Source organism: Sprattus sprattus (assembly GCF_963457725.1).
Source record: "Sprattus sprattus genome assembly, chromosome: 9".
NCBI lineage: Eukaryota > Metazoa > Chordata > Actinopteri > Clupeiformes > Clupeidae > Sprattus > Sprattus sprattus.
The window spans coordinates 24,581,959-24,606,229 of NC_137928.1; the positions used below are offsets into that span (position 1 = coordinate 24,581,959).

Here is a 24,271-nt window from a genome sequence, read left to right on the forward strand (position 1 = left end):
AAACGCACACACACACACTTATAATGACATCTCTTCTCCAGAGTCCCTTCATCAAAACCTCCAAAGGAGATGTGAGTAGCATAAGAACGTCACAGAAAAAGAGAGATCGGGAGATGAAGCCATCTCTTCTTACTGGCAAATACCTGATGTCCTTGTGACGGACCGAGCCCTCGGTTGCCGTCGAAATGTGTGGGTTTGGCCCGAAAGCTCAGAGACAAGAGTTTAAATATAAAGTTTAATTAGGGTTCAAAATACCCAGGAGAACTGCTAAGCCTCACAAACATACTGAGGACAAAGAGCAACAGTCTCCACAGTCTCACCTGCTCAGCCTCTAAATGGAGTAGAGGACAATATTCAGCAGTACAATTAAAATACCTGCTTTGCCTCTAAATGGGTAGAGGACAAAAATCAGCAGAACACATACCTGACATGACAAGACTAACTGAACTACACAGAACAATGAACATATATACCTGGCGGCCAGCACCATTTCTACACACAGGGGTAGACACAAAAACTAAACATAGTATTTCCTCAAATATCAAACAAAGAAATAACTATGTAAAACATAAATACATAATGTCTGACATGTTTGTAAAAGCCACCTTACTCAAGTGGTATGGCTTAGACCATTTGTAGTGTCCCCCTCTGCCAGTCTTAGGCAATTAACATTTTCCATTAGGTGGATCCAATTGCAATCAGTGGTCTGAGTGTTTTTGTGTGCGTGTGTGTGCCATGTCTGTTTGGGTGCCATAGTGGTTGAAAAGATAGGGCAGGAGTGTGCGGTTCATGTGCGGTCGCACCACGATCGTCACAGTCCTCAACCTCCTTTTTTTGAAATACATAACGATCAAGCTCCACATCACGCTGTATAAACATTTTAGCTTGCAATATTAATAGTTTGGCATACCACCTTATCATTTTTAACATATGTATTGAGTATTCTAGTGGTGTCTAGCCAATGCAAATTGGAATTTATTATTGATTGATTCATTTCCAGGTTTATATTAAATGTTTATTCAATGGGTGCTTTCATGGTGTTTCAGAATGTGCCAATCAACCAGCTAACTAAAGTTTGGCTCCCCATAACACCTGCCGGTGATACCAGGGAGGAGATAAACGTGTAAATGCGGAAGGAATGTTACTTTTTCATCACAGGAGGAGCTGCATGTACTGAGGAGAAAACTGATGTCAGTGATGAGTCAGTTGGGTCTAGTGTTCACAGATCAAACTAGTGTGATTTCCTTGCCAAGAAACTCATTACATTGTCTTTGAGTAGGGTGTTTTTTCTCATCCTGCTTGTTCATTTTTGTACATAGTCATTCTCGTATTCCCATTCACATTTGGGGACACTTATCAATACATTTTCACTTGTATGCTTATGTGTTGGCTGCTGACAGTATTCTTTAGACCACGCTTTGGCTACATTCTCGAAAACTTCACAAAGTGCTCAAATGAAGGTTATGAAAAGATGATGTTTTTGTCGTGATTGCTAACATATCTGACTGTTGATATCGTTCGTCTGTCTGGTCCTCCCTTTATATACCTCTAACACACTGTGCTATGGCAATGCTGTGCTGTGAATGAGAGAAAGACAATAGCAGACTTTGGGATCCACAAGGCTAAGTCAAAGGAATGACGACCAAAAGATTTTGTAAAGGACAGTTATAACAAACAGAAGATAGACGTGTGGAAAGACAGAAAGACAGGGATAGCAACAATGCAGTGTGATATTTTAAAACAATAATGAACTCTGTTCTTCCAACATATCACCTGCCTCCACACTCAATTATCTCCCTTCTCCTCCCACTTTCCTTCCTAACCAGGTACCAGAATAGGACCACACCCATATTTCACCACCGCGTCACATAAAAAAGTCCATTTCCCCCTACATGACTGCCAGCACCATTTACACAAATTGGTGTCGGAGGAACATTCCTCTGATGATTTAAATTGCAGTGCAGCTTTTAATTACAGTATAATTTAAAATGAAAGGAACATTTTATTACCTGATATACATCTATGCAAATAGCTCGGAGCTCTTCTTATTATTCTTTACTCATAAAAATGGCAAATGCGTAAATAAACAAACTAGGGGGCAGGTAATTAAACCATGCTGGTAAAAAATGACTGGTCTTTCAAAATGTGACAATATGTAATTTACTGCCAGGAGGATGGGTCAGGCAGACTGTAGAGTGCTATGTTTAAAGGAGCAGAGATATCCATACCCTTGGCAATTGTATAAAGAATGTAGGCTAAATAGCATATTCTCCAGCACCGAATGGTGCCCCATGCAGCTTGGAGAGACAAATATTGCCACCGAAAATAACCCAGTTTTATTTTTTTCTGCAGTCATTATTACTGAAAGGACTGCAGAGCCAGGAAAATGCACACCATTATACAGCAGCAGGGCTGCGTAAAGAAATCGGGGCCGCTCTCAACACTGGAGGGAGATACAATCTGTCCAAACTACTGGACTTCACTGCGTGTGTCACAAATGCTGTGATAATGCAGAAGAGACCAGATGACACCATACCACTTCCATTCCTCTGTGTCACTAGCTATACTTCAGCCTTATAAGAAAACAACAACAGTGACCCACCCCGTCCAGCAAACACCCAGAACAGGGAAGGGATATTAACGATGAGACTGCTCAGAAAATGGCCAGGGAAACAGCACAGAATAAATCACATTCCTAAATCAAAGCACTGCAGAGGACAGGAGAGGAGAGGAATCCCATGAAAGCTTAGAGGAGCTACAGTTCCCACTCTCCCAGAAAAAGCACCTTTACACACACCGTTGTCTGGTCGCCTATGAAGAAACCAAAAGAGGGGAGCGCCTTGAAAATTCAATTCCTGGCTAATTAGCGGAGGTTTGCTGCTCACTACACGGTAATGGAATCCTGGGGATTCATCGACTGGCTGCGCTGTGTTTAAGGGCTGAAGATTAGCCCAAAGATCCAGCCTGCTGCACCAGGCCCTCAACACTGACCCGGTGGAGAGGAATTGAGAGATAATAGACAAACCTGACAAAAATATACCGCAAAACGAAGAAAGAAAATAGACAAAAAACAAAGACACCATTGATTTTGTTAGGCGTGAAAAGACATTGAACATATGAACATTTTCGTAGACCTCCCAGGTTAAAGGCACTTTGACCTAATACGTATAAAAAAAAACATAAATACAAGGTCTGCTGAGAGATGAGAGCTGAATTTGAGCTGATATGTTTGCCTTTGTGAGTCACAAGACCTGTTTCCAGGACTCCCATCTCCACACGCCTTGGCTACAAGAGAGCAACGCCACCCAGGTACCACCCCTGGTGCCACCTCGGCACAACCCACAGTCCCAGAGATGGGCACAGAGACAAGGGTCTGACTCCTTCATCTCGGAGGCACCTGACCTAAGAATCTCTCTTTCGAAGCCAGTAGTCTATTACCTGTCAGCGCAAACGTCGACGCAAAGCTGCAGCGCCTCACCCATCTCATCCTGCCCCTGTACCCTCGTTAACCTCACAAACGCAAACACACTTCTCATCAGTGGGGGCTTTTTGCGTATCCACACGAACGTGCAAAATAAACAACAATTGACACATGAAGAGGCAAATTAATAAAGAAATTCATGAGAGGATTTTTGATTTTTTTCCCAGTGGTGCAGACAGGAAGAGGGGTTGTCTACACTCCGGAGAGCTGCTCCGACTACAGGCTGTAACTTCAAGGGGAGCGCGTTTTTGCTTTGATGCAGTGTTACGTGACAGCTGACAGCGCTAAAAACACGGTGCTGCTTACTGAAAACAACACCCAAACAAACAGGCACTGTCGGCACAGCGGAGTGAAGCGCCGAGCAAACACCGCCCATACGCCAGACCTCCTGCACCTGTGGAGAAGCCGTACATAGCGGCTTGTCATCATTCTACCCACTCCAACTCCCCCCCCCCCCCCTGCCACCACCTACAAACAGCTGAAGATGGTGGAGACCCGAACTCCAACTGTCTGCATACAGCTGACAAAACCAACACGACAAACAACAAGAAAGAAATTGGCACACCTTTCAGGAAGTGGAGTTCCAGAGCAGCGGTTTGGGTTTTTGTCAGTTCAGCCCTGAGTGATGAGCAGAAACAAGCGACAGTAGGAAAAGGGACATGGAGGTCAACTGAAGGTCAGGGGTGATTGCTGATAGGTGAGGGGGTTTCAAAACATTTCCAAGGAATTGTGGAATGGGATACAAAAGATCGAAACTCAGTTGGTGTTTATTTTCACCATCGTGACAGGTGTCACTACATGACGTATCATAGACAAAAAGTCACTGTAATGAGACATCCCATGTCAAGACTAGACTCAATCCTGTAACAGCTACACTACAGACAACGTATTCCCTTTCCACATCCCACATGAGCCCATGGTGGAACATAGAGCATCAGCACAGCCTCAGCATGGCAAAGAGAAACACCCAGCAACAGTCAAATCAGTTGAATTGCACCCTGATCTTACATTCCCCTTGCTTGCATCCCTCTACAGAACAGTGAGATGTAAAAGCTGTGTAAATAGGGGTGCTGAGCCGCAAGGCAGCCTGACAGAGAGGGTCACAGAATGTACCCCATCCATCCACCCACCCACCGCCTCGCTACAACAAGCACAGGCACACAGGGAAGGAGGGAGGCTCAAAACAAAAGGCTATGAGTCAGGACACCAAGGTACACAAACACAACACAGGCAAAAAAAAATAATCCTAGCCTTTGCACCAGTGCTGACAGCCATAAATAAAGCATGTGCTCTCACACCAACGCAAGAATTCCCTTTCCAAAGTAACAAAGGAACCCAACCATGACGCAAATACAAATAAGTGATCATAATAATTGTATAAGAAATTCCAAAAATATTGCCTAGAAACATGCATAGGGTCTCTTTCATATGACTGGTGATGCAAAGTGTGATAAAAACGGCAACATCAGCTTCAAGTGCTTATGTGAACCTGAACCTGTGTCCATGGCCTAATACAGTAGGAAAGACTACAACTGCCAGTCACCCCCCCATCTCTGTCCTCCAGGCTCTACTCTTGCGGTACTTAAAGTGAACGCTGCAAACCTGTGTTCAATTACGACTGCGTCCAGTCTCTTGTGGCCCAGCCCACAGGGGTTAACCTCGGAGGGCCCGGGGCCGACCCAGGAGCCGCAGCCCCTGCCCAGACCCACGCCCACCCACAGAACCCTGGAACTCCCAGCGCCGCCGGTTCTGCACACATCAGCACGGGCCCTGCATTTAAGCACCGGCCCAATGGCTCCCACAGGACAATAATGATGTGTTGAACCTTTGAGCAGGCAGTTATGGGAGTGTTTCATACATATAAATACACAAATAAATAGCCCTTAAAATAAAGTCAGCTCAAGAGAGCTCAACCTAATGCTAGCACATCTCTGCATTTTTGCAGGTATGCTGATGCCATACAATAGCTCAGTGTGTTTGGTGGGAACATAGCATTTAAATGGCTTTTGTTTACACAAGCAGTTATCTTCATGGCTCACCATAAACTACCAGCAGTGAAAAGCAATGGAATTGGATTTTACAGGGCAAGAGACAGGAGGGTAATCCAACAGCACACGGAGAGAACTAGTGCGAGGAAAGAGGAAGAGAAATATAGGCTGACTATAACACCGGCAAAAGTATTTTGCAAAGGAAAAGGAAAAAAAAGGGTAATGTTAAAATATATTGACTGAAGGAAGGCTAGACTCAAATACAACTGACAGACTCCATCACGCATAACAAGCACCATTCAGAATAATGTGGTGTAACACTCATGCAATAGGCACAAATACATGAAAAAGAGTGAGCACAGCTGAATACATCAGGGGTCTGTCCACCGCCTCTGGGACCGGCTTTCTGTGCCGTCTCTAGTCTTGCTGGCACTTGTAAAAGATAGGCTGCTGTTTCAGAGAGGAGGGGGCCGGAGAAGAAAGATACAGATAAAATCCTGACAGAGTAATAAGCAAATGGTAAACATAATCTAACTGGTAAACAGAAGTTATAAATCTTATTGAGGCGCAGTTCTGTAAAGCTACCGTGCCAACATCGGCGGCAGAGATGGCAAAGCGCTCGCCGCGTGTGTTATTACGTGGTAACTAAATGAGCTGACAAGGGAAAATCAAAATGCATTTCAACGTAATGATAATGGACTAGCGCTATATGTCAGGCACACAATTTCCCATTTTACAACCCTAGCATTTGCATTCGCAGTTCAGAGAGGGTAATGTTTCACACGCTCTGGAGAAAAGAGACTTTAAGAGCAGCACAGAGGTATGAGGGGGACATTCCTCTACTACCACTGTGAATTCACCCACACTAGCAAGCACTCACGTTGTTGAGAATGGAATTGATAAGCTACAATAACAGCTGCCAAACAACCGTTTATAATCCATTACAAATTCAAACCAGTGTGACACTGAAGTCAATGATGACACAAATGTGCTGGTCAAACTACATGTATGGCGTTGTCCTTGTGGAGCCAGTACGCAGTTAAAGAGTAGCGAGAGAGAATTAGCGTGTAGCATTCAGCTGTTGAGGGAGTGCGTCATGGGGGGGAAAGAGCTCTGACAGAGGAGGGCCTCAACTTCAGAGAGAGAGAGAGAGAGAGAGAGAGAGAGAGAGAGAGAGAGAGAGAGAGAGAGAGGCTCAGGCATACTGAAATAGAGCCTTCACTACACGTGCCCTTTGGTTCTACCCTTGTAATCAGAGTCCGAAGGAGAGGGGAGAGTTAGCCCAGAGAGAGAGAGAGGCAGAGAGCGAGACAGAGAGAGAGAGAGAGCGAGGGAGAAGCAGAGAGCGAGGGAGAGAGAGAGAGAGGAGAGAGAGATAGAGGGGGGGAAGAGCCAGGACCGCACTGCTGTCCTTCTGTGCCATCTAGGATGGCTACTTTTAGCAGGCCTGCTTCTCTTCTCAGCCCTGACTGCGCTTCAGATCCAAGAGACAGTATGAGAGGGGGGAGGGGGGCAGACACAGGAAGTATGTGCGTCTGTTTCTGTGAGAGAGACAGGGACAGAGGGAGTGCTTGTGTGTGTGTGTGTGAGAGTGTGTGTGTGTGTGTGTGTGTGTGTGTGTGTGAGCATGAATACGTGTGTGTGTGTGTAAGTGTGTGAGAGAGAAAGCAAGCAAGAGAGAGAGAGAGAGACTGCAGAGATGGCGCATACCGGCTCTTTCATTCAGCAACATTAATTATATTTTTAAAAAAATCAAGACTTAATTCAATCGGAATTTAACCTGAAGCGGCAAATTTGTTTTCAGGAGCTGCCAAGCAGGGAATCAGCCTTGTCAATGGCTATTTGCTTTTTGCTTTCCTTCAGCTCACACAGTCTCTTCATCTCTCTCACTCAGGGCCTCTGTCTCCTCTCCTCATCTTATCTTCTCTTCTCCTCTCCTCTCCTCTCCTCATCTCCTCTCCCTGTCTTATTTGCTGACTTTGGAGCTGAGACGTGTTTGTTTAGCAGCTTGCAGAGTATAGGTGAAAGAAGGAGGCGTTTAGCTTGTTTTACATTTTGAAATCTTTCAAAACACTAACAAATAATAAAAAAATAACTCAATGATTTGATTACGAGCTTCTATGTGCCACACATTAAAGCAACTTTCATTGTCCTTAAAAATGATTCACAGGCTCAATGTACACTTTAAAAAATAGAAAACTCGGCACTAGGATTGATTGTTAGCATCTTCTGCTATCTGATATAATACAGATCATCAAATACTGTATCCCAGAGTGCTCTGAGCAGAGTTCTTATAACGCTCCCATTCCTGCAATACGTTTGTACTTTTCTCTTCTAGTGTATTCATGAGAGGAAACGCAGTAGACTAGCACTAAACTAGGCCTAGGCTGTGTGTGGGAACCGAGGAACAATAGGGGGTTCGCTCCTGCTTTCTATTTAGAAACATCATTCAATATGCTGCCAGGAGAATCAATAGCCTCACTGATACATATCAATAAGCACACTTAATCAATATAATGATGCCTGAGCCTGCCGGCGCACACCTAAACCGTGAGAGTTTTGTGAATCACTAACAGCAAGGAGAGGGGAAAAAACCCTCAACCCATCCATCTTGATTTAGTTCATCCCTCCCCCTTCATCCTCTCTTTTCTGTGGCTCTGACTGCATAGTCCATCCACATCCACAGCGCCAGCACCAGACGGCCTGAATTAATGGGTAGATAGTTTGTAAAGCTGCACTCTTTTATTGTTAATTACTTTGTGTAATTTCTGTTCCAATATTCATCAGCTGCCTGTTTTGATAGACAGAGCAGAATTAAAGTCCCAGTGTGTAATTCTATGAGCTGCACAGCGGTGTGTATTATGTGCCATAAATCAACTTTAATTTACTGTCCTCCCCCTCTGGCTATTAATCTTTTCTGCATTACTCAAAAGCAGCCCCAGTCAGGACAGCTGCTTCTCCGGGCTTAAGGTCCACAGGCTGAGCCGTGACTACTCCGTGTTTATTTTCACCTCGTTGTTCTTTCACCTTATTGCTGATATCTATAAATGCACGCCGTCGACGCGGCCTGAAAGTGTTCTCGTTTCGGCCAGACGTCCTTTGAGGCCAGTTTTATTTGTGCTCGTGCTCTGGCTGTGTCCTCTACACGGAGCTACCAGGCGTTCACTCCCAAGTCTGATGAAGGGTAGAAGGGCGCTCATAAAAACAGCAATAGGGAACAATCGAATCAAAGAACACAAAGGTGTAGCGTTGTGCGAGGGCTACAGTGCCTCGGCATGCAACTTAGATTAGCAAGAGGCTATATTTTGATATTTTGAAATTTTATCCCTTTGCTTAAGGAAACGGGGGGGAAAGCACAGTTGCGTGTCTAGACCTCATGAATAAGAGCTGCAGGCATTGAATCATCAACCCTGAATTACCCTTTACATTTTTAGACTTGACCGAGGGGGCGTTTAATTGGAATAATAACTTAATTGAACTTTTCAGTTCAGACCTATTGGGGAGCTTATTGTTGTTAGTCCACTTGAAAGGCAAATTCCCTTCCACCTACACACACACTTACAAAAACAGTGTCCGTCCATTTTCTACTCTGCTCAAAGGACAAACAAAACTTGAAGCAAGCTTCCCTGCAGCGTATACAGTAAACAGCTTTCTGACCGTTTAAAGTAAAAGAGGCTGCAAATTAGAAGTATGCAGCGGCCTCAAAAGTCACAGAGAAAAGTTTTGTCCTCAATTGAGAGAGACAAAAAAACACACACTGCAGTAACCAATGAAATGCTCATGTAGGCCAGCACCTGCCATGGTGCCTCCATGAGGACACACTGATAGCAACAGGCAGCCCAAGGTCAAATGAAGAACACGCAAACCTCTGCAATGACAGCTGTGGAAACAAAGACGGGGGGGCGAATTACAGTGACCCATCAACAAACAATCTCTTCCTGGAGTGAAAACACATCTCCTTTCCCAAAGGAGCTCCAAGCCTGCATGAAAGAGCGTCCGGTCACCAAGGGTCACAGCTGGGATGGACGTGTGTCTGTGAAAGAAGGGGGGGGGGGGGGCGGAGTTCTGGTATGCCACGGAACTAGCGTGAGCTGCACTACAGCGTCTGTTCCAAGAGCCCTGGGAATGTACGGTCCACACTCACGCACACAGATAACACATGTTGGTGGCCATTCGCCTTGAGCTTTTTGTCACTTGGGTTTTATGGGCACCAAGTCAAACCCAAGCAACGCCAACCAGGGATTATTATGAGAAGTGCGGCCATTTAATAACAGGCTGAAAGCTTTTTGGGCAACATTTTAGGGCTTGTAGTTCTTTACACAATTTCCTCTCACACTCGTCTTGCAAACATGAGCGATAACAAGCAAGCATCCAAACACAACGAATTATAGCATCTGCAGATTACGGTCTGTATAGGTGAAAGCCCCAGACTGTTAGGAAACTCTGGGTTATTATTCTGAAACCCAAAGCAACCATCCTGGCAATAAACAGCCAGGATAGTCTAATTAAAGGAGTTGGAGTCATTTTTATTAGGAGTCCCCTTTCTCCTGACGTTTCCTCGCTCAAATCAATGTACAGTGAAAGCCTTTTCACACAAATCTTCTCGGCCCCCAAGGGGCCCGTCTAGACAAACCTGCAAGCTATTTGACCTACATTCTCCTCCGTGGCGACCAGAACGGTGAGCCTGAGAGCATCCGTAATGACAGCTCTCACCTGTCCCTCAGTGAGGAGGCCACAGGTGGGGAACACCAGGGTAGTGCACGACTCTGAGACCGCCGTCGCAGCGGCGAGTTGTAACATAGCAACGGGGGTCACAGGAGCGTAACCTCTGCCACCCACGGGAGAGTTGACATTTTACGCCTCATAGGCCGACTAGGTGTTGAACGCGATGCAAGTCATCCGGTTTTTTTTTTCTTGTTTCTTGATTTGTTTGTCTTTGGATAAAACGCCACCTGTGACTCGTCTGTAATTGCTTCCTTTTTTCGCCGTCGTTAAAAAGGGCGCGGGGGGAAGGGGGAAAGTTGTGACTGCCGTCCTAATGAAGAGTCACTCTGGGTTAGCCTCAGCTTTGCCACTGATCAGAGCTACAGTGCTGAGGAAGAACGTAAATGAACAAGACCTTTCAAACATTCAGGTCAGCCTAATGAGAGAGCGCCATTATGACCGGGCAGACCCAAGCAGTGCTATTTGAGGGTGTCAATGCACAACGATGTTTAGCTTTGGCTTCCCATTGATCACTGAAAACGTATGGCCGCACCGTCATTAAACCATATCTATCAGAGCTCACACTGGACTGGTGGCAAACAAACAGTAGACAAAATGGAGGGGGGGTGAAGAGAATCCTACATCCTCCATGTACTCAGCTTCCTTATTGGTGCACTGACAATTACAGCCCTTTATCAAACCGCTTAATGCTCTTCCTTGTACAAGCAGGTAGTAGTCAGGGCACAGACACCAGGTCTCCAGCTAACTTACGAAGGTCAGATGGAGGCCCAAGCTTACACCGATACACCTACACATCTATACAGCAGTAACATGCAGCAGCTGGTGCACGCGCTAGAAGAGAGAGCTGTATCAATATCACACCAAGCGCCTCAGCTCACTCTCTTCACACACACACACACACACACACTGTCACACACACTGTCACACACACTGTCACACACACACACACTCACACTGCCAGTGACAGACCCAAAAATAAAAGCACCGCACCATTTGCAATTCCAGTGCTGGGGGAAGTCCTAATGGCCCCTCATAAATTCTCCATAGAGGAGGGCGAGGTGCTATAGAGAGCACACAGTGGAGAGGGGCCGGCCCACTACAAGGCACCTGACAGATGGAGGAGAGACATAAAGCAGGGAAGGGAGTGGATGATCCAGGCAGAAACATCAGCTTGGAAGGCAGGCACAGGGTGATTACAGGGGAACACTGCCAGGTCTGAGAAGCTCTCCACCAACCCAAACAAAACAAAAGAAACAACACTGCAGGCTCTGAATTTTTGAATGTTGAAAGGCGTCAGCCATTCATTCAATAGCAGAGAGGATAAAATGTGAAGTGTCTTGTGCCGGTACTTAGGAGACACATACACATTGGCAAGGACATGTCATGGAAACAACAAGCATGACATCACAAGTCTCAAGAAGCAGCCTTGTGAGCTTGTCACTAGGGCTGTCAAGTAGGTTTGCTCTGACAAGTGGATACGCTCTTGGAGGGGGGGGGGGGGGGGGGGGGGGTGGGTTTACATGTAACGCAAGCTCGCGAGAGACGAATGTCAAACACATATATTTGTCTCTTTTCTTGAACAAGAAACATCAAAGCGCCGTGCCTTGACACACTGTCGGGAGTAAAACTGGAAACCAGGAAGCATTTTGAGCCTCCCCTAACAGCCCCAGCACAGGCTACAGCGGCGTCTCTATGTGAGCCTTGTTGTTCTCTGGGCTTGAATCCACCCGTCACCAGGGACCAGTTTAGGGGGCCGGCTCTGAATTACCTGAGCCGCGTCACCCACGGATACGGTTCCCTATGGGCGAGAGGGGCCCTCGCCAAGTCTCTTTCCCCACAGGTGGAGAGCTCTTAGCACTGCACCGCTCTGCAGCAGGTCACGGTAGCTCCCCTATCAGCTTCTCATCATCAACAGAAAAGACAGATCTGACTGGTATCGATCGGGACGGAATTTTACATTGACAAGAATGCAAAGAGTAAGTAAATCTCAAATGGTCTCTGATCGAAATAAAAAAAATGGTGTTCTCTCAAAGTGGCTGCTTCTTCATATCACAATGACACCAGGCAGCAAATCAAGGCTGGCATCTATATGTGCTTTCTTAAGGTGTTTTTCTTTTTAGAGAAGGCAATGCAATACAGCCGAGTGGGGAATGAAATCACATCGCAGCAGGGTGTACAGCTGGCTTCAGAGAGCTCAGTGTGAGTTCACCATTACGCCCCTGACTGGATCAACAATGACAAACACAATCTTAATAGAAAGGGAGAGGAGGTAGACGGGGGAGGAAAAGTAGGGAGAGGAGGAAGAGAGGGGGAGGGGGAGGAGGAAGAGGAGGAAGAGAAAAAAACTGTTCAACACTCTCCACTTGGGTTTGCTGGAACTCTGTCATGTCCATGGTCACATACTACTGAGGTCATTTGACTTAAAACATGAGTGGTGTCAAAGTGAAGGTCAAAGAAAAATGTTTAGTTAAGAAGCACTCACTGTGCTCCTCTTCGCACTGCAATAAACAGCCTTCAGAAATACTCTGCAGAATGAATCGGAGGTCTCAGGCCTATTTTTTATTTATTTTTAACAGACCTACCAGGACCTGGAATTTCAATATCCCGATATTTCAACATGTAACATTGTTACAGCTGAGGAGAGGTTGGGCATACAGAGATCAAATGTCTTAACACCGTGAAGTCAAACAAACAAACATAAAATATACACTCAATCAAACAAAAAGGCAGCCTTTGAACTGTCAAGGAAAGTAAAGCAGGAGAAGACCCCCACTCTCCGCCTGCTGCCGAATAGTTCTGTTGGGGAGAGAAAGCATGCCACTCTTCCTCTCCCTCTCCCTCTCCCTCTCCCTCTCCCTCTCCCTCTCTCTGTCACTCTCTCTCTTGCTCGCTCTTTCTCTCCCTCCCTCTCCCTTTCCCTCTCCCTCTCTGTGCCAGTAATCTCTCGCTGCAAGAGAAAAACTGCCGCTAAATTTAGCATCAGATTTATCATGCTGTAGAAGAGAAGCTGGAGCGAGCGGGTGAGTGAGTGAGTGTGAGAGGGAGAGTGTGTGTGACAGAGAAAGAGTGAGAATGAGGGAGGGCAAGAAATAGTTGGGAGGCAGTCTCTGTAAGAGGGGCTGTCCACCAAGAGTAACCCTATGAGCCAATGAGAATGCAGAGACCTGACTTTAAACGGCATACACCTACACCTATAATCACATAAACAATATATACATGCATCCAGCATAAGTGCATCCAATTATCCACAAGTATCACCATAAAAATGCACATATATACACGTGCCTGGTGAACAATATTCTAACACCCACCCCCACCCCCTTCACACGCACACACAGCCCTCAAAACATTAGAAGACTGCAGAGAGAGAAAGATAGAGAGAGAGAGAGAGAAAGAGAGAAGTAGACGAGGTAAATGCTGTGTAAACTCACAGTGGAGCAGTTGAATAGGGAGAGAGAAACTGACACAGAGAAAGAGGCCTTCAGGAGACAGAGCTAAAGCAACACAAAGAGGAACACCCCAGGCTTCTAAAGGAGGGCAGTGCAAGGAGAACGCAGGACTGAAATCCAGACAGAGAGAGAGAGAGAGAGAAAGAGAGAGAGAGAGAGAGAGAGAGAGAGAGAGAGAGGGAGAGGGAGGCAAAATAGTGTCTCAGTGCTGTGCAAATGAGTGCTGCCCACATCCACACACACACACACACACACACACACACACACACACACACACACACACACACACACACACACACACACACACACACACACACACACACACACACACACACACACACACACACACACACACACATCCGCACAACCTTCTGCAGCAGTGAGAAGAACAGTCAATGCATCAAGGCACAGAAATGATTGGTCAGACACACGATCGTTCTGACCCACAGATACTGTAAAAGAAAATACACAAGTGAGGACCAAGGTTAGACAGCCCTCCAGCCCTCACTCACACTCTCTCTCTCACACTCTCTCTCTTACACACACACACACACACACACACACACACACACACACACACACACACACACACACACACACACACACACACACACACACACACACACACACACACACACACACACAGCAGCTCAATTTACAGATAGATGCAAGACACAACATCACTGTCAGAGTCTGAGGGCTCTTGCTTGACCCAGCTTTGAACAGCTTTAACTCCCTTTTAAGCAATTGATAGCAATACATGAGAAATGTCAACTACAAGCAACTTAGAGCGGCATCATTCTGGAAGAGTCTTCAAGCACTCTCTCAACATAGCTTGTGTTTAGAAAGGGAATAGATCCTGGGACTTTAATGACGAAATGGTGCACCAAACGCAAACGTAAGGAATACCAAACACCCATCTTCACACACACACACACACACACACACACACACACACACACACACACACACACACACACACACACACACACACACACACACACACACACACACACACACACACACACACACACAATACCAGTCACCAAGGACAGACAGAATGAAGAAGATACAAAAACACTGTCAAGGACATCCATGCAGTTCTAATAAACACGTGTCCATTTGTGCACACGTTCTCTCTTTCTCTTTCTCTCACAGGCACACGCACACGCACACACAAACACAGATGCTCCCAGCTACTGCAGCCATCCGTGAGAATGACGTGTAGAGCAGCAGAAGCATCAAAGACAAGCGAGTGGGCCTGATAGAGCAGGGCTCAGGATCGGCAGTCTGCTCCCTCATACACGCGCACACGCACACGCACACGCACACGCACACACACACGCGCACACCAGCGTCGGAAATACACAAGGGCAAAGGGCAAAACTGCCCCAAGGAAATATTCTTTTGCCCCTAAAATTACTAGGAGAGGGGCAAAAAATGCCCCCATAATTTTCTGTAATAATAATTTAACGAACTTGTCAAAAGCATCGTAGCCTATATATGACCTGGTCCAGTTGCAATAAAATGTTTAGATTTTCGTCTTAACTGATTGTTGCGTGAAGAACCGAACGTTCTAACAAAAACTATTTGGAGCGCTTCTTAACCAGATCTGTGAATGCGAGAGTGAGGAGGAACGAGGATCAGCAAACACAGACTGTCACAGTCTCAGGTTCTAAAGAGCAAATTCACACACCCAGCCACCGTTGAAAAATGGAAGCTATATTGGCTTGGGGTGGAGTATGACGATGACGAGAAAAAGGCTAAAAAAAATTCGTTGTCAATCCAGCACAGGCAAATTCTTCTTCTGACTTCATCAAGGGTAGCGAAAACATACAGAAATACATGGCCTTTCGTCACAAGGCGCCAGGAAACAAGCAATCGCCTATGGTGAATGATAACTAGTAATAATAATTTTAGAAATTATTAAATTCGGTTTAGCTAGTTCAATGTTAGTTAGCTAACGTTAGATAGCTCTGATAGTGCGTTAGCTACAAATGCATGCTTGCAAGCTAGCTAACTAGTCCCATCTGTATTTCCTGTAGGCCTACTATGGTAGGTAGGCTACAACATGAGTAAAGTTGACACAAAAATCCATAAATATAATAAATTATTATTATAAAAAAGAAAGAAATACGATTGTTTATAGTTGTTTAAAAGAATGTTATAGTAGCAATAAATAACCACAAAGAAATAAGAATAAAATTGAATATGATTGTTTAATTGATGTGTTTTCTGTTTGGTTTTTGTTCCAAAAAATCTAAAAAAAACATTTAGATTTGTAGGCTACTGCCTAATAGTCTTATCATTGCCATTTGATGACAATTGCTCACATACTGTAAGCCTAAATAAGTGTGTTTATCATTTTGAACAAAGGTTAAAGTAACACTATGCAACAATTTGACACTTTTTGGGATATGGTTTTATAGGCAACTAGTTTAGGTACCATCCTCAAATTCATTTTGATAGCATATGGTCATGTGAAGGCCAGATAAACACCTTTGTCTTCCCCACTACTAGCCATCCTGAATATGCCCTATAGTTCTGTGTAACGGGCTGGTACACCCTGCAAAAATGGAAGGAAAGCTTTTACACGCATAACATTGCCAGCTAAACTGCCAAAAAACACCAGTAAGTGTGTTGGCAAGCTTCTATCAATGGCGTTTGCAAGGCTTTTGCATGCCTTTTAGGAAGTTAGCTTACTAGTTTGGGAACAGAACTCCATATTGTTGCTTTAAATGTTATTTCACAAGTTTCTTAAAGTGCACAATTTTTGTTAAATGCCCCTGGATTTCAGTAAGTGGGGGCAAGAATTGCCCCAGAAAAATGATGTAAATTTCCCACCCTCCCAAGCACTTTAAATTGCAACTCTTGTACGAAATGTGCTATATAAATAAGGTCTTAATTACTTACTTACTTACACCCTGGCGCACACACACACACACACACACAGACACACACACAGACACACACACAGTTTGGCAGGTCTGGCAGCCATCGAGCCAGCCAGACAGTCAGTGAAAAACAATAAACACACACACACATACAGAGGGCAGAAAAAATCACACACCTACACAATGTAGAGAAACAACAAAAACGAAACACAAACACACACTATATCTTACCACACACAATTAACTGTCATCCAGCCACTGAGAAACTGCACGAACACACACACACACACACAAAACCCAAATCCTTCAAAAAACAAGGGAAAAAAAGGATGCTCCCAAAACTGTTTGTCACAAAGTAATACACAACGGCACTAACTTGTTTTCTTGCAAAGTTTTGACAGGCAAAAGCCTAAACAGGTCTACAAAGTTCTAAGGAAAGAACCACTAACATTTCCCTCCAGTGTTTGCTCTTCAACTCATCAAGAATACTCTGTGAGAGAGTCCGGCAGAGAAGGAGAGATAGAGTTCTCACAAAATCAGACGCATGATTCTGAATGAACATCTCTATACTTTGATGGACCATGTTATGCTATGCGCCTGCTCAAGGCACTGGGAAATTGTGCATCCATGACCATAGAAGAACACAGAGTCCGTTCTATCCTACGATTCCACCTATTTGTTGTCATTTTCAATCAAAAGAGTGATTGACTGCGGAATGAACAAACTCCACCGTGTTAGTAATCATAGAGAATTGATAACCAGATGACTAGACCAAATCAGCCAAGGATCAATGACACAGAGTAAAACATCGATAAAGGTGAGTTGAAAACTGAGTGAAAATGGATCGTTTTGTTTATGAAGTTTAAGGCCGGGCAAGACAGTTTGTTTCCTCCAGCCACAACTTCCTGCCACTTATTTAAACATCATGACCAAATACATACCAGACCACATGCATAACAGCATTCAGAAATGTATATCACACAATGCACGTGGACACAATGCACATACACAACCTGACTGACTTGAATGGAAGCCTATTTCCACTGTTTACAGTACCGGCGGACCGAGCAAAGGCAGGCCACGAGATGCCGTCACATGACCCCCATCACACCAGACCCCCCCCTCTGCTTAGCAATCCAAACTCTTTCAGCAGGACCTCCATTCCCAAACGCTCTTTAAAGTACAGTATAAGGCATCAGGAAAACAAAACAGAATGAAAATAATGGGAAAAAAAGCAGACTATAAAAATGATTGGCTGAATCTATCACCTCCAAAAATCCACAAGAACAGAAGCCAGACCATCTGGATAGCTTAAAAGAAGCCCGAGCCAGAGAGAAAAGATCTACAAAGAAACAAGGTGAGAGGAAAAGACAGAGACAGGGGGAGTGGTGGGGATGAAGGCAAAAGGGTTTTTCATGTCTTCAGATTGAAGGTGTACAGCCTCCCCGTGCTGTTGTCCTTTATATGCAGCCTTTCATCCCCAGAAGCTACTACAGATCATATGCAACGTTTGCATCAAGCTCCGGCAGAACATGAAACACATTTCAGTGGATATCAAACCCAGGCCCCTATATAAAGAAATGTCTTTCTCACCAAACTCACACACTGACGAAAAAATGGATTAGGTTTGAATATTCGAAGGAAAAAAAAACAGAGGTGTATGAAAGAGCTTTGCTGAGTAAATGCCATGCTGAGCTGAAGCCCTTGTATGGCGTGTGTGTGTGTGTGTGTGTGTGTGTGTGTGTGTGTGTGTGTGTGTGTGTGTGTGTGTGTGTGTGTGTGTGTGTGTGTCTGTGGGTGTGTGTGTGTGTGTGTGTGTGTGTGTGTGTGTGTGTGTGTGTGTGTGTGTGGGTGTGGGTGTGTGTGTGTGTGTGTGTGTGTCTGGCACTGGGCAGGCTCTGTCACAGTACATTTGTTCCGGTCGGGAAAAAAGTTCCGGATGACTTAACACTATAGTTCCAATCAGCTGTTCAGAGTCATTGCTATCTGGTGAGCACTCACGATTAAAATGAAGTTCATCAAGTTTCACTGCGTCATTTCACCTCAGAGCAACCAGAGCACGACTTGGACTTTCTACCACCACAGGCTATTTACAGTTTTCCCAACATTTGTTTTAAGGCTATTTATTAGTAATATTAATTAGCGATGTTATTACTGGTTTGGAGTGCCTGTAGATTAACGTTAGCTAGTTAGCTACAGATATCTTAACATTAGGGGACAAAAGTTAGCAAGTGATCCCTTTTAGGTTTAGGTAAGTTATTGTTTGCGGGCTAGCTAGCCAGCTTTGTTAGATAACCTCAGAAAGCTAAAGTTAACCAATCAATTAAGTAAATCAATTCACCTAACGTTAGCTAACTTAGCATTCAAAACAGTCAGCGTTAATCCTCTGGAAATGGCTATTTGTCACGCAAAACAAGTATATCGTTAAGATCTACTTTCACAATGAGTCGAATTATCATTATTAGGACATTTTCGATAGTTTACCTCTTATGCATCTCGTACATCTAGATATTTTTTTTGCTGGAGAACTAGAGATGAACATTTTCTCATTTTCTCCGTGTTCAGGCAACACCATGTTCTAGAGGGGGGCAGATGGTCTGTTCTGAGGAGAGTTGTATTCTCTGAGGGGCAGAATGCAGCCGTCCTCAAGGAGGTCCATACTGGCCATTTCGGCGCGGACAGGATGATGAAGAAAATCAATCATAGGCTCTACTGACACTGTCACTCTACTGAACTGGCATCACTGATGATGTTGACGACTGGGTGGGTGAATTAATATCAGTTTAATTCGGACTAATTGCAATTTCTTAATGACAAGCACAACCACGGCAGTTTCGATTTACTGATGGTCTGCTGTGGTTTGCTGTTAATATTTGACTCTGTTAATTTGCGTTGAAGGTCAGCACCTGTGAAACATGCCAGAGGTTCTAGAAGGTGAAGACGGAGCCACCAGAGATGAAGCCGATAAAAACAGGAGAGCCATGGTACATGATCAGTAAGACTATACTTCACGTGGAATTACCAGAGACCTGACTGATGGTTTAGAGCAGTAAATTATTTTATTTTTTTTGTTTTTCCCCCCTAATGGTCGATTGTTGAACATCTCTTTGAAGGTGTTGACCTCTTCAGACTGTTCATGAAATCACAGAATGAAAACCGATACCTAATTAACTGCCACTGATTGTTGTTACCAGGTGGGGGAAGGCCAGACCCATTAGGCAGGAAAAAGCAGTGCGGACCTCTGCAGATTGTACTGTAAATCATGACAGTAAGTGAACAGTTTGTTTTAATTCTCAACAAATGATCTAACCCAACATTATGTTGTAGTCAATGATGGGCATCTTCCTGACTGATGGTTTCAGGGCTATGGAATTTGGAAGAAGGTGAAGTGTTCCTGTAGTCAACACATTTTACTGGTGGTGTTTAAGTAATCTGCTTTATAGAGTATAGCTTTTTTAAAACAAGTTCCTGTATTGCTTTCTAACTAAGATGAATGACAGCTTGAATGACAGACGTTTGTACCACCCACAGACAAATGGTGTGTAGAGCAGATATTTGACTTTGCAATTGTTTCTATTAATCCAATTCCATTTTTTAAATTGTAGGATTAGATTAATAGAGGACCCAGATCCTGAAGAGAGCCACTGGCAGGAAAGGAACTGCAACTAGGATGAGGAGACATTTTATTTTAACTGTGTCTTTCATTTGGAAATGTTGTTCACATAGAGTCTGAGTTTTGAAACGTCTAATCTATAGCCTACGTGTCTGTAAAGACCATGTTTTTTTTTTACAGAGCTTATAACCTATGTTCTATCATAATATTGTATTGTTTTCTTACTGCGATAACTAGCTTAATAGGCTTGAAATTCTTTACTATCACGAGTGCAGACCATAAGTACAAACAGCTGATTGGAACTGTATTTCTACATCATCCAGAACTTTTTTCCTGGCAGGAACCAATTTACTGTGACAGCACCACTAACCAAAATGGCCACTTTGGACCCCACTGCTTGTAATAAAATAGAATATTCACTTCTCAATCTTTTCCCCAAACTTGGCTGGAATTTTTCACACATTCCTCTTCTGTGCTGTGTGCCGTGAGGCCTAACAGTTTCACAGTTTCTCAGAGTACAAGGTGTAAATATTTCCCCTCCCTCCCCAAAACAAAAACCCACCCCAAAATATAGCACCAGAACATGAGTGTGAACGGAAAGTAGAGAGAAAGAAAATTAAATGGATAAGAGTGTACAAGGGCAAACTCACCCCACAAACACATATGCGCACACAACACAAACAAACACACAGACTTTCTCTCACACACACACCAATATATCAACCTGGCTGACACTGACAGTCGCACTACAAGATGAAGGGTGTACAAGAGTGTTGGTGGATGCGCATGGGTGTGAGGAGGGGGGGGGGGGGGGGGGGGGGAGGCACCCAACAGAAGCATTGTTTTGACAGGTTTTGTGGCAGGGGATGCCAAAAAACATCTCAGGTTAGCTTGCACAGAGGCAGAGGAAAGCTGAGGGCTCTCATTAGGTTCCACTGGGTTAGACACTTCTCCTTTAAGGAAGGAAATCAGACAACACAGCTGGACGCTCCATGAGGCTCGATAACATCAGCCATTACAATTATTCATGGTTTCTCACACAGCATTCAAAGATATTATTCGGCAAAAATGTCAGCCAGTAGTTTTAGCCCTCCATCTTCTAATACAAAACTACAGGGTGTGAAGATGATATTGGCACTTGTTTAAAAACCATCCAATTCACATTCACTTTATTTAAATAGATTCAGGTGATGAAACTTGTTTTACATATAGAGTAAGTGGCCTTAAAGAACCAACAGAGAGGGAGACATCTGCCAATTCAGACAGGTGCCTGGCATAACAGAACAGTAAAGTAAAGCACCAGTCTGCTACACTCTCAAAGGTTATCAATTAGATGGTCTGTCATCCAGATTAAGACCAAAGCAATGGAAAGAGTGCCGTCTGTGTTTATTGATAAGATATGTAAAACCAATAAGAGTTGGTTGGGGGTTAGGTTCAGGCTAATCTGTTAGGTGACTCAAAGCAAATTGAAATGCAATAAAATGCAAATTGAAATCTCCCCACGGAATGGTTTTGCATTCGACTACTAAACTGGAAAACTAAACTACCTCTCAAGTGTGCTGATGAAGTCAATAAATTCCAACCCTTGGGATCCTGGTTGTGATATCACGCAACACTTGAAACGCCGCACAATCACAATTCAGTACACCACTAATAACAAACTAAACACTAATAACGCTAATGTAGTTTTGATAACAAACACATAACCAAACGAATTAAGTAGGCCAAACGTTAATTCCTATCAAACCCATTTCCAGCTCAGCAAATCCCAAAATGATCTGTTCCCTCCATGCATGACCAGGTGCATCATGAGACAGACTGATCACGTCATCACATCACAGTCCCCATGAGTTTGGAGTCCACGTCGTTTAACATGCTTCCAACAATAGCGAGGACAACCGCTTTCTCAGAGAGCCAGTAACAAGCTCCATGCCATCTTCCCTCTGCGTGGCGCACGCGTGGGCGCACTCTAACGTAGGGTGGCCACACTCGTGGCATCAATTATAATCATGTCGAGACACGCACCACCACTACAGCTATGGGGACGGGGTGTGAAACAACTCCAGCGTGAACAACGGGGAGCAGTCCGAGAAAAGCAATCTCAAGTTTGGTTAGAACAAAGAGAGAAAAGAAGCAAAATGTTTATTATGTCTCAAAAACAATAAACCCCAAACTCAGCTACTGTCATCTCTCCTGCTTGTAGAGGGGGGAGGCATAAAAACAGGCTGGCTGCGTTCTTTTTTCCCCTTTTTTCATCATTTCCTCAGTGTGTTTTTTTCCTAGGTTAGCCAGTACACTCTCCGGTGATGCTGTGTTGTCTTCCTTTTCCTCCCTCATACACACACAAGTATCAAGTGGCATGATTAAAAGTGAAGGTATATTAATGCATTTGCATAAAACTTATTATGGGCCTAGTTTCCTTAAGACAAAAGAGAAACACCATCGGGACTGTGCTCAGCCTGCCTGCCTGCCTGCCTGCCTGCCGCCGCTGCTGCTGCTGCTGGAAGCTGGGCCCCCATTAATGCCTCCATTCATCTTGGATCTACCCTGAGCCAGAAAAACGCATTAGGCCTCGGGCCCTGCGGCCTGGATTTGGACCAGTGTTGTTGGCATGTGCGTTGAGCTCGTTCGTTTTCAAGTGCGTCATTTCTCCTCCATTGATTTCCCTACTCTGGACGAGACCGGTAAGTTCTTTATTTCAATTAGCAGGACAAGTGTGCAGTGGACACCGTCCACCTTCCACAGGCCCTCATATCTCACTCATGGTAGGATGTGGGTTTGAGAAATTACAAGAACGAGAGGGAGAGAGAGAGAGAGATAAAGAAAGAGCACATAAAAGAGAGGAGGAGAGAGATTAAGAGAGTGAGAGATGAACAAGAACAGGGAGACAAACCTATTGAATGATAGAGAGAGGCACAGAGAGAGAATAGGAAGAGAAAGTAACAGTTACAGAGACTGACAAACACAGACTACAAATATGCATTGCGAACTTTAAAGGTTGGAGCTCTCCGTCTGCTATGCTGTAACTTGAACAAGCCAGCTATTTCACTGACAGCCCAATCTGAGGCGACCACCTCAAAGATAACTCAGACAGGGCCAGCTCAACAGAGGAGCTGGACACGGAGAGACAAAGCAATGATCAATGCCAGGGCTTAGCTAACAAGACTCAAACGAGAACAGTATGGCCTAAAGATTTCAGTCACGCTGTCACCCGATATATATTGAATCCTCAATTCAATTTCACATGAGTAAAAAATAAAAGGTCGCAATGCTAATCCAGCCACTTTAATCCTATTGCTTTAAGGTCCTTGGACAGCCAGGCTCCCCTTCCTTGAGCTAAAACAAATACAAACCAATGTCCTCACTAATGAGCTTGCCCTTAAAGCACAGGAGACAAAGGTAAACCAATGTCTATTTTAACACTCAAATTCTAGTACATTCCTGCACAAACTAGTCAATCAAAACCTCTTACGCTTATTTCATTCAAAAACCTCTATGCTAATATGACTACAGACAAAACTGCGAGTGCCTGAGGCTGTGAGGGTGGCCTACTTTGCGTCGTATCTTTTAGCAACAATCCATGAGCACATGATCACAATTTTGTTCACTTCAACAAGGCAGATACTATTTGATGTTTTGTGCAAGAGTTAAATAACAGTAGTGTCACAAACGTGTTATAAGAACTACAGCACATCAGAAAAGGACGGTTGCGCTATCCATAAGGCAGACACCATAGTTTGGAGGTAGAAACTGGAGGAAGTTAAGTGTAGGAAACAGCTTTGATGTGGCTGGAAACTAATGGCTTTGCTTTCTCCTTCCTTTCCTTTCTAATATCATAAAATACATTATGATGATGTAGACACTCCCAATCCCAAAAGACACACTGAAGGACATCCCATTAGCAAAGGGTGGGTGAAGTTCCATAACTGAACCTCAAATCATTGCTTATTGGAGTAGCTAAGAGAACTTAAACTTTAAACTGGAAGACGAAGAACATTTTAGAAAGAGAGAATAAAAAGTGGTCCATAATGAACAAAGAATACTCTTCTACACAGTCAATGACACACACTATGCGTGCGCGTACACACACACACAGAGAGAGACACACACACACACTGGTG

At 44.3% G+C, this 24,271-nt stretch overlaps 1 protein-coding gene across 8 annotated transcripts in view; it reads right to left on the reverse strand.

Moving 5' to 3' along the window:
* Nucleotides 1-24,271, reverse strand: part of msi2b (musashi RNA-binding protein 2b) — a 227,191-nt gene that overhangs the window by 196,121 nt on the left and 6,799 nt on the right. The gene's annotated exons all lie outside the window — the stretch shown is intronic.